This window comes from Sparus aurata, unplaced genomic scaffold, assembly GCF_900880675.1.
Source record: "Sparus aurata unplaced genomic scaffold, fSpaAur1.1, whole genome shotgun sequence".
NCBI lineage: Eukaryota > Metazoa > Chordata > Actinopteri > Spariformes > Sparidae > Sparus > Sparus aurata.
The window spans coordinates 55814-74325 of record NW_022045123.1 but is presented as its reverse complement, the minus strand read 5'-3'; the positions used below and the strand labels follow the sequence as shown (position 1 = coordinate 74325).

Here is an 18512-nt window from a genome sequence, read left to right as displayed (position 1 = left end):
CACACAGCAAAGGGACCCGGGCCAGGAGTCGAACCCATGTCCGCTGCGGAGCCTCAGCACATGGGACGTGCACTCTACCAACTGAGCTAAATGGCGCCTCCTGAACTGTATAATAAATAGTGGATGAAGCCAATGTGTCACCCATTGTGGACGACGGTTGTGAAACCTCAAGCTATATTGAAGAAGACTTGAAACTAGTGATTGAAACCATAAACTCATTAGGAAACTGTTTACTTAATAATTAAGGAAGGTAATTTTCTCATAAGCTTTTACATATAATTTGACTTCTTGAAACCAGTGGAGTCTCTCCATGCTAGCCATTGGAAAGAATGCAACTTCAAGGCACTTCCACATTGGCTTTACTTTTCAGAATAAGAAGCTCTGTCAGAAGTTGTGGACATCGCAAATAAAACAAGCCTCAAGAGGCCAACATGCTCTGTAAATCTGAGGGGAACTGCAGAGTTGATGATGCATATCTGTGTCTTCAAGTGACACCTGTGATATCGCAAAAATGGTAATTTATTGTTGATTGTTGAACAGTCCAGCATTATAAATAACTTAATACGCATATGTTGTGCAAGTAAAGTAACTTTTGGGCCCATTCTATTAACATAAAGTCACTTATCGTGACAGTGGACAGTGATAATGGTAAAAACAGGAAAATCACAATTTCCTAATACACACAGGTTTGAGTCTGAGGCTCATGGAATCCTATATTTGACTCAGCATCATGACCAGTGCACAAAAACAGGAGCAATCAGTGTGCAGCCCACTCATCGGTGTCAACATGTGACCTGTGGCTGAGAATTCAACACTTGTGTCCTCCCCCAAACTGAAGTAATTTCCCAGACTAATGACTCAGAGCTTACCAAATGAAAGCTCTAACTGAGAGGCCCATCTGTTTTTATTTGTATTCTGTTATTCTGTTGTGTCTGTTGTCTGCCTAATCCAAATATTTGCTCAACATCCAAGGCTGGTGCCAAGCAGATAAAGTATAACAAACTATGATTCACAGGAAAAAGCTGATATCACAAGACATAAAAGAAAATACAGATACATTAATCTTTGAATGTCTAAAACAGTTACCATGGTTAACATTGTATCTTCATATAGCAGCATGCTAGCTGATTGGCTCTAAATATAGATGAGCTGATGCATATGTATAAGTATCATCAGACTGTGGTGCCAGCTGAAAAGTTTTGTTTCCTTATAGTTTTGTTGTGTGTATTATGGCTATAGTAAACCTGTCCGTTGTACCGCACACAGAGCACACTTAACACAGCACGAGAGATTCTTCACACGCTCTGCCTTCTGCATTCACCTCACCTGCTTTATGTTCACAACCTGCTCATATGGTGAAATTATTGAAGCAAAGGAAAATTGAGTCAGTGACAGAATAGAAACACAATTGTTATAGTTCACATCGTCATTGTGAGTCCTAATCATAATGCAGGCCAAGTTCACCGTACAAAAAACTTGAATATATACATGTGCTCAAATATCCAACTTCTTCAAATGGTATCCCAGACATTACAACTGAAAAGTGACAGGAAACAGGATGAATGAGAGTGACAGCAATGGGCCAACAGGTGGGCTTGAACCCTAGGGTGCTGCAATGGGGACACAGCCTCTGCACATGGGGAGCACACTCCGACAACTGAGCCCCCAGTGCCTTTCCTAGCATGGCTAATGCCCTGATTCCATCGGGCATGATGTCGTGTGAATTGTGTGGTTTTGTTACATCCTCCCACAGCGCCAAACCTCAGCAGAAGCATTTCATATTGTTGTCTCGCTGTTACTGTATTAATTTTGTCATTTTGCCTTCAGTTTTGTGACTCTGCCATGGGTGAGTACAACTGAAGTGAACCCCATCGGCACAGGGTGTTGTATTTTGAAAATTGAACAGATGTTCTATGCTGTTTCTGAGTCTGACTTCCTGGCTTGGTCTGCTCTGTGAAACTAAAATTGACTTGGTGCATATTGTCTGGGAAACCACATCTGGGGCACTTCTGCCTGGTCGAAGGTCTAGAATAGTTGCAAGTGGTTGAATCACTTAGGAAATGTTTTGATGAGACTTAAGAATCTGATGTTGAAATCAAAATATTGGTTGAAGATATTTTTTATTAAGTTTCATGAATTAAAATACATGTAAACATACATATAGTACCTCAGGCACTTTGAGGAGCTATCAAGTTAACCTTTTCTCGCAACTGTAACTAAATTCTCAGCTCTCTAGGAAACCAGTCGACGACTATACTTACAAGGACAGTTTTCTAAAAAGTCCTCACATCATTCTAGCCAGTGCCTGCCATAGTAAAAAAACATTACTAGAAAAGAATGCTTATTCCCACATGGCCGCCCAAATTCTCTCTGCTGTGCAATTTCCTCTCAGCTCTCCTCAGTCAGAGTGGGCGGCGGTTTTTCTAGGATACTAGCCAGTGTTTTGAACGGATGTCCCCAGTCACCAAGTGAACTAAAGTCTCCTGTATCGTCAATTACCCACGTCTCCTCGATGGAGCTGAGCGAGCCAGCCACTGAGCCCTCACCCTCATAGGCGTAGGTCGCCAGAGAATCATAGGGCGGGGCGGCATAACCCTGCTGACTGTCCTCCAATCGCTGTTGGATGAACTCCTTGATCAGTTCAGTATCACCCTCCGTCACTCGGCCACGGTAAGACAGTGGGGCCTTGTTCATGCCAGCAATGACACTGGCTGTTTGACAGTGGATGTCAGGTGTCCTGATGTCGTCAGAGCGACTGCTGAGGTGCAGCAGAACCCCGTCTCCGTAGCCATTTTTTTCCTTTATGGAGGTGTTGCTGTGAGTGCTGGTGCGTTTTGAGTGTGTGTTGCGCAGAGTGCCCATGTCAAAGGCACGAGTGTCTGCCTCGCCGCCTCCCTCATCGTCATAGTGAATGACATTATCCCGGATGTCCTCTTTTGATGTCATCAGAGTCTCTTTCTCTTTGTTGTGCCTCTGGCTCATGTATAATCCTGCCATAACTGCAAGACACAAAGAGAAGCAAGTGACAGTTTATTTGAAGTTATGTTGAAGAAAAATTTGGACAGTCTACTTCCAATTTTTTTCCTCTTGTCAAAGAGTCAGCTCCTACTGAATGTCTGTTAAAACCTGTATGTATAAGTGTTTTTGATTATAGCATCTTTGAATAAATAATGAATGAATGAATAATGGTTATTCGGACATGTTAAAAGACAACATAAGACAATAAAATAAAGCAAACAAGCTTTGAAAACATCAGGCATAGAGCAAAATCCCTAAAGCCCACCAGAGAAAAGCAAACAAACAAACAAGCAAATATTTCATGTCTGAAAAGGAGCAGGAAGGAAGTGTGAACTTATCAAGTCCTACCCCTTTTATATCTTTATTTCATGTTGAACTTTATGATAAATCATTCTTTTTTTTCTGTTTCAATTATCAGGCACAAATCAAGCATGAAATTAAGGATTCAGATCATAGAGATAATGAATAAGACATACTTAAATAAAGGAACAACCTACGCATCTTATTCCATCATATATTCGTTCAGTATGTTGCCTTTGAACATTCGTTTGAACTTGTTTAATGATGTATATGTTTTCAGTTCCTTGTTACAATTATTCCATAAGGTGACTCCTTTGACTCTAATACAGTGATATTTTTGTTCTCACTAGTTGTTTCTTGAATATATTGGTTCCCCTCATGCTGTACTGATTTTCTCTCAATTGAAACAACTCTTGGATACTGCTGGGTGATCATTTATTATTATTATTTTTGGCTTTATACATAATTTGAGCTGTTTTGTCGACCAAATCGTTAAATTTTAGAGCTTTTAACTTGATAAACAATGGATTCGTTATTTCTCTGTAAGTGGTTTTATTTACAATTCTTATAGCTCTTTTTTGAAGGATAAAGATTGGTTTAGTATTTGTAAACTTTACATATGCTGTTTATATATAATACAAACAACATTGGTCCCAGTACTGAGCCCTGGGGCACCCCACAACTGACCTTCTGAAATTATTAATATCATTTCTACACTCAAAGTGGAAACTGTTGCAGTCGATGTGTCTATCAACCAAATAATCTCCTGAGGTCACCAAAATTATACATTTTCTAATCTGACACAGAGTTGCCCTAAAATTTTATCTGCCTATTCCAGTGGTGGCATTGATCTCAACCTCGTCCACCTATTTATCAACTTTTTCCTGTAGTTCTACAATACTTTAGTTACTCCATCCTCATAAAAGAAAAGTGAACTGAATGAGTTCATAGTTACCCTGTAGTTAGCCATCTATTCTGGAAGTAAAGTGTTTCCTTTCTGCTGAGTGAAAAAATCTACTATCTCATGGAAGAGTAAGCAGTGACAGTGGATTTGCTTAATTTTTGTAATCTCGGCGACAAGGGAACAACAGTGACTTCAATAACATTTCCTCCCTAAACATATACTTTATTTACACTGTGTGACACAACTCTGTGGAGGACTGAAACTGCCAAAATCCTGAATAAATAAATAGGTTTTGGTACATTTAATTGCGTATTCAGTGCTTCTTTGAAAATTTTATATTCATTTGTTGTTTGTTGTCATCAGTTGGTATTTGTCTACTTTTGACCACTCCCCTTTTCACATCATGGTCAGTCTGGTGTTGCCTATTATATTCCATCACAGAGATGTCATGCCCATCCAAAGTGGCAGTGCACCAGATTTTTGAGCTACACTGCCCGGCCTAAAAAAAAGTTGCACACTAATATTTAATTGGACCACCTTTTGCTCTGATTATGGCTCACATTCGCCGTGGCATCGTTTTGAAAAGTTTATGCAATGTTACAACATTTATTTTCATCCAGAGTTGCATTCAATTTCCCACCAAGCTCAATGGGGTTGAGGTCTGGACTCAACCATGGACACAATCCATGTGTGAAAATGATGTTTCATGCTCCCTGACACAATTTGAGCTGTTCTTCTTGGCATGGTCATCCAGCTATATATTCAGCTCATTTTATGGGCACATAACTTTGGTGAACCTCGACCTGACCAACTGAAGCAACCCCGGACCATAACATTGCCCCCACAGGCTTGTACAACTGAAAACTCAAGGAAGTCCTTCTTCTCAGACATTATCAACAAAAACAACAATAATGTTCATGCCCTGTTTACTACTGTCGACAGGCTAACAAACCCTCCTGTGCCAGTAGCCTCTGAACATCTATCTACCAGGGCATGTAATGGATTTTCATCCTTCTTCACTGCCAAAATACAGAAAATTTAACAAGTGGTCAGTGCCACTGTACTAGGTACAGGATGTGTGTTGTTGTTGTGTCTATCTAAAAACAACCAGAGATGGACAGAGTACTCGACCCCAGTACTTGAGTAAGAGTACAAATACTACTGGTCAAAATTTACTCCGTTACAAGTAAAAGTAGCTCAGTCGACATGTTACTCGAGTAAGAGTAAAAAAGTACTTGCTTTTAAAGGTACTTAAGTATCCAAAAGTACATGCTTTTAAATTTACTTTAAGTAAAAGTAAGTGTAAGAGTAAGAGTACATTTCTTATTTTTCACATCAATGAATTACTATAATTTTTTCTAAAGGAATTTAAGGACCTTTTAACTCTTGTTTCTGAGAATTAACTCTTTGAAACCACCTGCACTGATGTGCTTGCTTTTAGAACCACAATGTTACATAAAGCCTGCAGAAACACTTATAAAAACAAATACAATGATGGGGATCACAGGAGGACAGCACAGTGATATTGATAGGTTTTCAATGTAGTGAGTCGCCGGGACCCACAGGTGGTGAGTTGAGTGGGTCCCTGGGAAATTCAATGGGTCCCGACTCCCCAGTTAAAAAGATTTATTTATTTCTTATATTATTCTATTTCTTAAATTTTATTGAGTCTTAAAGTCCTTTGATGGTGGTATGATATGGTTATAATAAACGGATATATTCATGTATGTTCAAAATGTATCTGAAATTAAACAAATAAAATTCCAGATCTGAAAAGTTTATTGCAAAACAACTGTCACAGTGGCATGACACATGACATTCAAATCAAACAGCATTTTTGTAGCAACATAAATAGCGCCAAAATAAATTACTAAAATTCAAATAGTCTGCTGACCTGCACCGTTTGGGCATAACAAAATGGCGGCTGCCATTCAATGTAGTTTTCATCACCACCACCGGATTATGTTCTATTTATTTCATTACAGCACGTCCCCTAAACGTTAAAATATAATCGACACAAATGAGCACAGCATTGAGCAGTGAAAACGTGGGTTTATTTACTATGAAGTTCGTATTTTTAATTGTTGAAATCAGAGGTGTAGTAAGCTTTTCAAAAGTGCGGGGGATGGATGTGGTGGTGGTGGTGGTGGTGTTTTTTTTAACACAATTTTGGGTCGGGGGGTGATGATAAATGACACTTAAATATTAAATCTGTCTATAATAACCACACCCTGACATGTAAATGTGACATCTGTCTTGATTCGTTTAATTATAATATTTATAATAGAAGCCTACTGCAACTGTACTTTTTCTTTTTTACCATTAAATGTTATTTTATACATGATCATATTTTATAATGTTCTGTCATGGACTATGTCACTTCACTGCTAACAGAAAAGAGAGCTGCTCACTGCCAGTTGCAGCTTCTTATCTTGATCTGCAGTCTCTGTTAATTTTTTGTCATGATTGTTATTATTAGTACTTAGATTATCAAAAATCACAGTTACATGTAAGGATGTGGTTATTATAGACAGATTAAATATTTAACTGTCATATGTCATCACAGTAACAGCGATACATACATTAGCAGCTGTAACACATAAAAACATTATAAAACACATCATGTGGTTTGGTGTCGACCTGTATACTGAACATATCAGGAGTTATCAACGTTTAATCATCAGAGAACGTTACAGACAATGTTTTTGGTGCTCTCCGTTTCCAGAGAATTCACAGAGAAGCTGGAGAAGTTTGTGACATTTTCATCCCGGATTATTGTGAGGAGGGAATTAAACGCCTGTCCCAAATAAACGCCTGGTCTGTTAAGTGGTTGAGACAAATACACGCCCGGCTGTTATTTGGTATTTTACGGTAGATCCCGCCTCATCAGCACGAGCTGAACAATAAATCTAACATAGCAAGAGAGGCGGGACTTAAGGCAGAACAGCCAATCATCAGCCGGTCAGTCCCAAAGCCGGTGTCATGTTTGAAGCAGCAACAGGAGAGGGAGGAGAGAGGAGGCAGCTGCAGCGAGCGCAGACTTAGAGCGGCCGGAGAAAGTGACTCCGGCTGCAGTAAGGCAGAAAAACTGCAGAAAAAGTGTGGGTGTTGAACCCTCTCATCGGGAAAAGTGTGGGTGTTAAAACACACACATCCCCCACGAGTGCGATGTCCCTGGTTGAAATGAAATCAGCGGTGACGGGCTAGTTGTTTTGGTAGCGGCTAAATTAGGATGTCGCGATACTTTGTACAGGGGATCACGTCTGCCCCGAGTAGATGCGCAGAGGGTTGAAACAGCGCTTGTCCGGTCTGCTAATAACAAGGTTTCTTTGCCAGTTACTGTGATTAAACACGAGTTGTTTAATGTTCACAATGTATCGTTTTTCATGGGGAAAATGAGTTGCGTCCCCGGGACGCATGGATAGTGAGTTTAGTGCGTCCTTTCAGATTTTAATGCGTCAGGGACGCAGGACGCGTACCTAGCAACATCACTGCAGCAGATGTTGCAGATGCAGATGTTTATTAAACTCATTAAAACTGTAACCAAATGAACCTGCACCGTCCAACTAACTCTCTGTCAGAAGTTGGGAACTGGAACCCCCTCAAAGACCAATGTTGTCCCCAGACCACTGGTTGAGAATCACTGCTTTACAAAAAAAACTACATCTGATGCAGCCATTGTCGCGGTTTTGTGTTGACAAACGCAGTCGATAGCGTGGCTACTTTTTTTTTTTTTTTTTTTTTTTTTTATTTAAATTCATCACCAATGACAAACAGACAATAGTGAACATGGGGTACATATATTCGACTCAATTAGAGGATCCAAAGGCTTTGTGGAGAAGATATAGTGGATAAATAAAAATTCACAAAGAGGATCTTAAGGCTCTGTAGAGAGCTACAGTCCGGATGGCCTTTCTGTTCGTTAGTCCTGATAGTGCATCAAAGTATATCCTCATTTCATTTTTAAATTGGTGTATATTGGGTTTTCTTTCAGTCCATTTGCATTTATGTACATAAAATCGTCCAAGTGATATAAAAAGGTTTAACAAAAATACATGACTTTGGTCCATAACTTTTTCTCCAAAGTGAAAAATAACATCCCTTTTTTGCAGGCTGATCTTAATTCCACATAGCAATTCAAACATATTTTCAACATCAATCCAGAAGAACTTTACATAGATACAATCAAAAAATAAATGTACAATCGTTTCTGTCTCAGCTTTACAGAATACACAGGAATCAGAGAGATCAGGTCTGTATTTTTTGAGAAAATGGTTCGTTGGGTAAATTAGGTGTATCATTTTATAATGAACATCTTTCACCTTATTGTTGATCAAATATTTTTTATAGTAAGTCCATACCAATTTCCAATTAATTCCATCCAAAAGACCATTCCAATAACTTTTGGCACGAGAATTAATAGAGCATTGCAACATATGTCTAAACAATTTATTATTGCATTTTTTATCTTTAATATTGATGCCATTCAGCAGGATATCAGTCTTCCAAATTGGTTGTTCAGTAAACACAATGCTGCCTTGTAATAGTCTTAAGAAGCATGTTGGTATCGCATCAAACACTATACAATATTCTCGTGCCGGTATTGGAATACCAAAGGTCTTTAAAAATTCTGCGTATGAAAGTAATTGACCATTCTCATTGAGCAATTGTGATATGAACAGAATCTTGTTTTTTACCCAGTTATCAAAAAAGATTGATTTATTTTTATATCTGATGTTTTTATTGTTCCAAATTAAGTGTTTGTGGGGAGAGAAATTATGTTTGTATATAAGAAGCCAATATAAAAGCGCCTGCCTGTGAAAATTAGATAGCCGAATCGGGAGTTTATTTATGTCAAAGTCACATTTGAGAAGAAATTCTATACCACCTATTTTTTCAAAAATAAGATTGGGAAATAAGTACCATAATTTATCTTTATTTTGGATGTAATGTTTAATCCAGTTTACCTTAAAGACTATGTTAGATGAATGAAAGTCCAGCATATTTAATCCTCCTTGACAGTCTGAATTACATAACACACTCCTCTTTAGGTAGTGAGACTTGTTTCTCCATAGAAAGTTGAATAAGGTAGAATCTATTTGTTTTTCAATTGATTTGGGTACATCTAATACTTTTGCTGGATAAACAAGACGTGATAAACCTTCAGTTTTGGACAAAAGTACCCGACCTTTGAGTGATAAATCCCTCATGAGCCACATGTTAAATTTATTTTTAATTTTTGGAATAAGGGCTTGGAAGTTTGATTCTATTCTGTTTGTTTGATTTTTACAAATATTTATTCCTAAATATGTTACTTCCTCTTTAACAGGAATACCTTCAATTTCTTCTGATTGAATATTGCCATCTTTAAGAGGAAAAAGAGTGCACTTTTTAATGTTTAGACTTAGACCTGTCACTTTAGAGAACAGATTAAGACAATTTATGATTTTCTTAATCTGCATTTCGTCCTTTAAAAAGATAGCAGTATCATCAGCCAGCTGGCAACATTTAATTTCTTTACCTAAAATTTGAATACCTTGAAAGGAATCATTATATATATGTAGGGCCATTGTTTGCATGACCAAAAGAAACAAGAAAGGGGCTGCTGGATCTCCTTGTTTTATGCCCCGAGAGATGTTGAACCTGTGAGTGGTCCCCCATGGAAGTTTAACTGAGCTGTTGCACTCACTATATAAAGTTTGTATTGCCCTTTTAAAGTACTGACCAAACCCAAAAAAATCTAACACCTCCGATAAGAACTCATGCTTTACAGTGTCAAAAGCTTTATATATGTCTATGAATAATATATAACTGTTGTCTGCGATGTATTCATTGTAGTCAATCAAATCTAAGATCAGACGAATATTGTTGCTTATGTGTCTGCCTTGCATAAATCCAGACTGACCATCGTCTATAAGTGTGTCTAAACAAAATTTTAATCTTTCTGCAAAGATGTGAGACAATAATTTTGCGTCATTGTTAATTAAAGTTATTGGTCGCCAATTCTCAATCTGTAGTCGATCTTTATTGGGCTTAGGTATCAAGGTGATTAGGCCTTGGCACATTGTTGCAGGAAGCTTACCGATTTCTATGGCCTCCTTAAAAACACATAATAAAAATTCAGAAATGTGGTCTTGGAATGCCTTATAAAACTCGCTGGTAAGTCCATCGTTCCCTGGGGATTTATTATCTTTTAAGCATCTAATATTATTTTCAATTTCTCTTAGGGATAAATCTTGATCACAAAATTTTTTCTGCGTTTGGTCAATGCATCGTGCCTTGTTATATATAGAAGAAAAAAAATGAGATGGGCTATAAATGTCATTTGGTTCAGAATATAAGTTTTTATAAAACTCTTCCACAGCTTTAGAAATTTTTTGAGGGTTTTCAGAGATCTGCTGATCAACTTTGAGTTTATACATGTTATTCACAGAAGCATTTATTTTTTCTAGATTATGAAAATATTTGGTATTTTTTTCACCGTGTTCCATCCATTTCCGTCTGGAACGGATAAATGCACCACGTGCCATATTTTGATATATATTGTCCAAATCAGATTGTAGCTCAGCTAACCTGTTGATTTCAATCTGAGAGAGTGTGTTATTTTCATAAATAGAAATTATATCCTTTAAAATAGTCTCTTGTTTAGTTCTTTTTTCCTTAGCCAATTCCTTTCCCCTTTTAATTGCCATGTTACGAATCAAAAATTTTGTATATTCCCAGTATTTGCCATATATTTTCTCTTCTTGAGCTTTCTTCCAATTATCATGTATGAATTCTATGACTTTTTCTTTGAAAGACTTATCACACAAAAGTGTATTGTTTAATTTCCAGTAGTCAGAATTACCTTTAACTGGAAGGTTCCTTATATACAATGTCAACGAAACAATTTTGTGATCCGTGAGTATTGAAGGTTCTATTTTGGTTTCCTTTACTTTATCTATTAAATCATTTGAGATAAGCCAAAAGTCAATCCTGGATCTCTTTGATAAATCTTTGTTATTCCAAGTGAACTGGATTTGAGATGGGTTCCTTAATCTCCATATATCACAACAGTTTAATTGTAAACATAGGTTATTAAATTCTCCACATGGGCTCCTCAAAGGTCTTTGTGGGTGACAGTCAATTATGGGATCATTGATGCAATTCCAGTCACCTCCAAATATCAATTTAGCATTCATGAAGGAGTTTAATAAGACAGTGATTTCTTCTTCAAATTCTTCAAAGAGGATTGTGTTTCTATGACTGCTGTTGTACCCATATATATTTCCCAGAATGAAAATTTCATTCATAAATTCAATAACTAAAATTAACCATCTTCCAGAGTTATGAGCAATGTTTTTGAGGATTTTTCCTTGAAAGGATCCTTTCAATATAGCTACACCAGCAGAATTACTATTGCCATAAGCCATCCAAATATTATCACCCCACTGATTTTTCCAAAAATTTAAGTCTGCAGCTAATGCATGTGTTTCTTGTAGAAAATAAAAATCTGCTTTCAAGCTTTTACAAAACAAAAAAACAGCCTTCCTCTTAGTCTGTTCTCGAATACCCCTCACATTAAATGAACAAAATGACAAAGACATATGAATCAAAAAAACACTAGGTTATCTAGATAGTTTCGAAGTTTTCCAAAAACAAAACAATATGGAAATGACCCTTTTCACCCCCAAATATTAGTAAGCTGAACAATCAAGTATGGGCTAAATTAAACTGTGTATCTTTAACCATAACATTGCCCATATCTTCGAAATCTCTGGTTTAAGAGTAATACTATACTTTCAATGAACATATATAATAACAAATGAACGGTAGTGAGTAACCTGTAAGGCAAGGTATTATCATTTTAACTTTTTCTTTGTTTTAGATGTTAAACATGTATTACTGTTTCACACTCTAATTTCTATGCCATCAATGATGGCTTTGGCCCCTACAAAGAATGCTTTTTTCCCCTGCTTACGTGCCTCTTCGATTTGTGGCCACAGCTTGTTGCGTATTTCTTTGTCTTTTGTAGTTAGATCTTCTCCGAATTTCAATTTCTTAGCCTTGAGAAAGCCAGAGTCCTTTGCAGCTTTCCACAACATTTCTTTCGTCGATCTGCATGTGAATCTTGTTATCACCGGTCGAGTCTTGCCGCTCTCTTTTCTTCCAATCCTATGGCTCACATCAATGTGGAAGCGTAGGTCTCCTCCTGCGTCCGGGATGACTGCTCTGCAGACGTCTACCATGCGCTGTTTAACGTCCTCACCTTCCTGCTCCGGCAGACCGTACAGCCTCAGGTTCCATCTCCTGTGATAGCGCTCCATGTCGTTTATCTTGTCTTCCGCGGCCGTTATTCTTTTCTGATGAACGTCGGATAGCGTGGCTACTTTGGTGGTATCCGTATGGGGAGGAATGACGTATTTCCGCTTTTATGTAGATCCCAGTGGAGAGCGTGCACTGTGATAGGTTTCCTTCTTTGACAAACACAGCTTGTATCCAATAGTATTTTAGAAAAAAAAAAAAAAAAAAAAGAGCAGACCTGAAAGTAACGAGTACTTTTCAGCCTTCCTAGAAATTAACTCGAATAAAAGTAAAAATATTTGTCTTGGAAATGTATTCAAGTAAGAGTAATAAGTACCAAAGAAATCTAATACTCAGGTAAAGTACAAATCCTCTGGATATGTACTTAAGTACAGTACTCAAGTAAATTAACTCCGTTACTGTCCACCACTGAAAACAACTTTAGTACCATGGCACAATTTCATCCAGTTAATGCCAACAACGGCATGTGTGAGATAAAATGAAATGTGAGGCATAATCGCACTCCTGTTGCCTTGATATTTTACTAGCAGGGTTCTTCAAAAACATTTCAGACTGCATGACTTCAGATTTGCTGCAGATTGTCAACATGTCTCTTCTCTCGGGTGTCTTCCCCTAAGCCATGAAGAGTGCAGTCATAAAACCACTCCAGAAGAAGAATAATCTAGACACATGATTAATGAATGATTATAGGCCCGTATCAGGCCTCAAAATTTTAAATAAAATCAGAAAGCTGTTTTTCAACAGCTGAACAATTTCTTAATAATAAATGGCTGTTTTGATGTCTTCCAATCAGTAATTCGACCGGCACTGCACTGAGACGGCTCTTGTCAAGGTCCTTAATAACATTCATTTAAACACAAACAATGGAAAAATTCTGGTCTTAGCATTACTGGATCTTGGTGCTGTGTTTGACATAGTCGACCATAATATACTACTGGACCATCTGGAAAACTGGGTTGGACTCTCTGGTACAACACTAAATTGGTTTAAATCTTATTTAAAAGAGAGAGACTACTTTGTGTCTATTGGCAATAACACATCTGAGTGGATGGAAATGACAAGTGGAGCAGATAATGGAAAACAATGAAATTTGCTACCATCGTTAGGCAGATGACACACAAATCTATATAACCATATCACCAGGGGACTATAATCCCATACAAACACTGAGTAGATGCATTGAACAAATCAATGATTGGACAGTTTTCTTGAATTTAACAAAGATAAGACTAAAACAATTATTTATGGAGCCAAGGAAGAATGACTAACAGTGTCTGCTCGGGTTCAATCTGTATTATTGAAAACTAGAAACCAAGCCAGAAACCTCAGTGTAATTATGGATTCTGTCCTGAAATTTCAGTAGCCACACTAAGAAAATTACAAAGTCAGCCTACTATCATCCTGAGAATATATCCAGGATAAAGGGAAAAACGTGTCCATGCATTTATCTTCAGCAGACTAGACTACTGTAAGGGTGTCTTTACAGGATTCTAAAAAAAATCCATCAGACAGCTGCAGCTTGTCCTAACAAGAACCAAAAAACATCACTCCAGTTCTTAGATCTTTACACTGGCTTCCTGTCTGTCAAAGAATAGATTTTAAAATCCTGCTGTTGGTTTATAAAGCCCTAAATGGTTTCGGGCCAAAACTACATTTCTGATCTGCTGCCACGTTATGAACCATCCAGACCTCTGAGATCATCAGGTACCGGTCTGCTTTCAGTCCCTAGAGTCAGAACTAAACATGGAGCAGCAGCATTCAGTTACTATGCCCTACATATTTGGAACAAACTCCCTGAAAACTGCAGGTCTGCTCCAACTCTCACCTGTTTTAAATCAGGACTGAAGACCTTTCTGTTTACCAAGGATTTTACTGCACTGTGAATTTTGTCTCTTTTAAACTTTTTAATTTTTAGCCTACTTCCCTATTTCCTAAATTGTTCTGTTTTGTTGCTTGATGTCTTCTCACTTGTTTTTAAATGTATTTTAAATGCAATTTCAAATTTCTTGTGATGTTATTTGTATGCCCCTGTAAAGCACTTTGAGTTGCCTTGTGTCTGAATTGTACTATACACATAAACCTGCCTTGCCTTGCATGGTAGGCACTAGGCATGATGGGTACATCACTTCATCTGCCTCTCTTCTTACCCTGATGCGTCTATCACTCTGGAACAGGGTAAATTTGACGAAAACAAGGCCTTTTTTTCAGATTCGCCTCACTCATAAGTGATTTCTTTAAGGCTCCACAGCTGTTTAGTCCCAATCCCTTGAGTTCTCTTCACACTGTGTGTGTGGAAATGCTTTTACTTTCACTATTAATGTGACGGCTCATGCCTGTGGGATGGCCAATTTACTGCCAATTTAGTGCTCCCACATAATAAAGGCCCAGCCCTGCTCTGGGCTCTCACTCTCTCTCACTTAGTCCAGACCCAGCCAGCATCATCCACTCTTTGCTTTGTTTGGTTTTGGTTGTGTTTTCCCACTACAACACCACGCACCTCATCATTCCTCCTGTTATTTCCTTTATTAAAACAAATACTTTAAATTCTCAGTCAACTATTTTGTCTATCCTGTATTTGTCATGGCCTAAGAGCCGGATAATGACATTTTACATAGCTGCATGTGTTACTGTTGATTTTTTTATGATTTGATTCCACCAAATGTTTAAGTGATCTCCAATTTTGATAATTCAAGACTTTTTTGCGACTGACCCTGTCCTCTTCTTCGCTCTCGTATTCTGCGCCCCACCCCCCCACCCGGTTTCTCTCTCCTTACTTCTTATTTTCTTTCCTCTCCTTCATAGGACCATGAGGGGGTCTGTCGCTGCCCGTGTGCGGCGGCGGATTCTCTACAGAGCTTCCCCACAACGCACTCGAAGAACTCGAACAACAAACGTTTTGTTCCTATTAAATTGTTTAAATGCATCTTGTTGACGGTGTGGTCCTTGCTAGTGAATCAGCTATCTATAGACGAGGAGACAGCAACTACCAAATTAGAAAAGGATGGACATGCTAATGTTGCCTGCTCTAAATGTGTACCACCAGGGTTTTATCTTGCGGGACGACCCTGTCCCATCACATGAGTAACAATATAGGCAGATGTTACACATTGGTCAGTGGGTCCTGAGTGTAGCCATTTTATACAAGGATATCTTCACAACCAGCTTGGACAGAGTTAATGATTGCAATGACCAATAAATCTTTCAACAAACATGTGCCAGTTGAGTTCATATATTAAGGATCACAAGTGCAAAAGGTAAAAAAAGATTACTTGTCAACACTCGTCAGCATCCAGCTGTTCTTTCAGTTGTTATATGTCAGCTGACAAATGGAATATCCTGATGGTGGGGTCTAACAGGGTGACACTTTTCTACCAAGTCAGATCCAGGGTCATTTGCTATGCTGTGAGCTGGAGTCCGCATGTGAGGGATACAAACTGCTAAAACTGAGCGCAAGTAGCTTTGAAAATAGTGAGAGAATGAAGCACCGCTGCTCCCTCAAATCTTGTGATTTCTCTTTAGGCACAAAACATTTTCACACAGAGACTAGCAAAGGCTCGCCTTTTTCGCCTGGCTTTGTTTGTTCGCACTGAACCAAGCAGCACCGATGTGAAGCCGCACCAATGTGTCAGTTCATACAGCATCACAGCGATGCAGAACCAAAAGAGGCATGACAGTACACATCATGACGTTGAGATCCTTGTGGGGTTTTTTTAACGTGTTTCCAGCTGTTACATGTCACCGGGTTGTAACCTGGAGTGCCACATTTATATGGCTGAAAGTTATCAATAAAACCTTTAAAATCGGAAAAAAATGAAATTGGAATCCTGAGGGACGTGTCATAATTATAACAAAGTCAACAGATCCAAAGTTACTATAAAAATATCTATTAGTGCAGCTTAGAAACCCTCCTTTCCATCATAAATGAAAATAAAATGGATATGTAAAAGGATAGAAAGGAAAATGAAGTCTGAAACAGTATTTTGATTACCTGGTATACAATAATACCTTAAAAACACTAGCACTGTTGTTATTGTGTAGGGGAGCTTGACGATCTGCCGATTAATTTCAGGTAGAATAACCTGCAGCTCAGTTGTCAATAATTTGCTGTTGATGTAGGTTGTGAGAACCTATGTAGCCACTTGTGAGGGATGGACTGTATACTATGACCATTTATGCTTTGTATTGCACAGCTTTCAGTTCCCCTCACAGAGAAACATCAACCAGTTTCTGTGTTGTGTCGCCGAATTTTGCCACAGCAACCAAAGAAAAGGCACAAACACGGATTAGTGAGAACAGAGAGCCGCTTTAGAGGCGGCTGTCTGAGAACAGAGCAACACACAGTGCTGTGGATTAGCTTCCAAACTTCAGATCATTCAACATCAACAACGAGCCTTTTTCATTAAGCCTCTGCTGCAAGAATTAAAAGTAATTTATACAGAGAAGTGTTTGTGTTATTTAGTCTATCCTCAGTGACATAAGTGGGTATGGAAAAAATAATAGAAACAACCCTTTACATATAAATTAAACAGCACCACAAACTACATCCTCTAAAATGGGCATACAGTTAAGGCAACACCTCTCTAAAGTAATTTCAACAAAAGCTGAACATTATAACCTTTATGAAGTGAGAATTAATTGAAGATGTTGTACCTATTCAGTTAGAATCAGAGCAGACACATAACATTTTCTTACGTTCATTCAGGATGTGTAACTGCTGGAGCCGATTGCAGCTGACTGTAGGCGAGCAGCGGGGTACACCCTAGTTCATCACAGGGCTGACAAACACGAGAGTGACCGATTAACCTAACTTGCATGTCTTTTAGATTGTGGGAGGAAACCGGAGTACCCTGAGAGAACCCATGCAGGCAAAGGGAGAAAAGGCTAACTCTGCACACTGAACAATGCCACAGTGGGATACTGAACCCAGGAGCTGCTTGCTGTGAGGCAACAGCACTAACTAACCAACTATTCCGGAAAGGTTTTGAAATGATATATTGTAGGACTGATTTCTCGAATTGATGATGTTACAAGCAGCACAATGTCCATCATGGCATCTCCAGACTCTTTCACAGCTGTCACATGTGTTCAGTGCGAACCTGATTTCATCTGTGAAGAGAACGGGGCACCAATGGTGGACCTGCCAAAGCTGGTTTTCTCTCTCAGAGGCCATCCACACGCTCTTTTGCGAAAACGCACATGTTTTGCAATGTTTTGGCCGACCGTCCACACAGATCCTGAAAACGCAGCGCCCGTAAACGCACTTTTTTGAAAACGGGTCTCAGGGTGGAAAAATCCAAAAACGTAGCCCTCCCGTTCTCGTGTGGACAGCAAATCCGCATACTTTCCGAAATGATGACTCCATTGCCCCACCCCTCGACCTCTAGCCTCCGACCTCTGAACCCTGCGACATCTCATAATAACAACAACAACAACAACAATGGCGGACTACATGCTTGTGTTCGTGCCGCAGAAGATATTGAGCCTTTCTTGCAACTTACTCGCCTTGCAGTTGAGTGTGAGTCGCAGCAGCAGTTCGACCTCATTAACGGTCCACAATCCACGATTCTGGTTTCCTTGCACTAGCCATTTTCATCTTCTTCTTGTTGTGTTTGGTTTCTCCGTCTACTGTCTGTTTGCTTACAGCGCGCAAGCTTTACGCGCATGCTCTGTCTCTTCTTCTCTATTTTTGGTGAATTTCAAGTGCCACCTATAGGCCTGGAATATGAACTACAGCGTTTTCGGTCGTTTTCAGTGGATCCTTATGGACGCCAATATTCTTGAAATGACGCGGATGAAAAAAAAGATTGTTTTCGTACGTGTGGACGTGCCCTTAAATGCCAGTCGAGCTGCAGTGTGCTGGGCAGGTCCCACTGGAGGATGTCGGGCCCTTATGCTGACAGTTTGGTGAGAAACGTGCACACCAGTAGCCTGCCTGAGGTCATTTTGAAGGGCTCTGGCAGTGCTCCTCCTGTTACTCCTCACACAA

At 38.9% G+C, this 18512-nt stretch overlaps 1 pseudogene; it reads right to left on the bottom strand.

Annotated features, from left to right (window-relative positions):
- Positions 1–2103: 2103 nt before the first annotated feature.
- LOC115577857 (cadherin-12-like) overlaps positions 2104–18512 on the bottom strand; it is a 71050-nt pseudogene continuing 54641 nt past the window's right edge.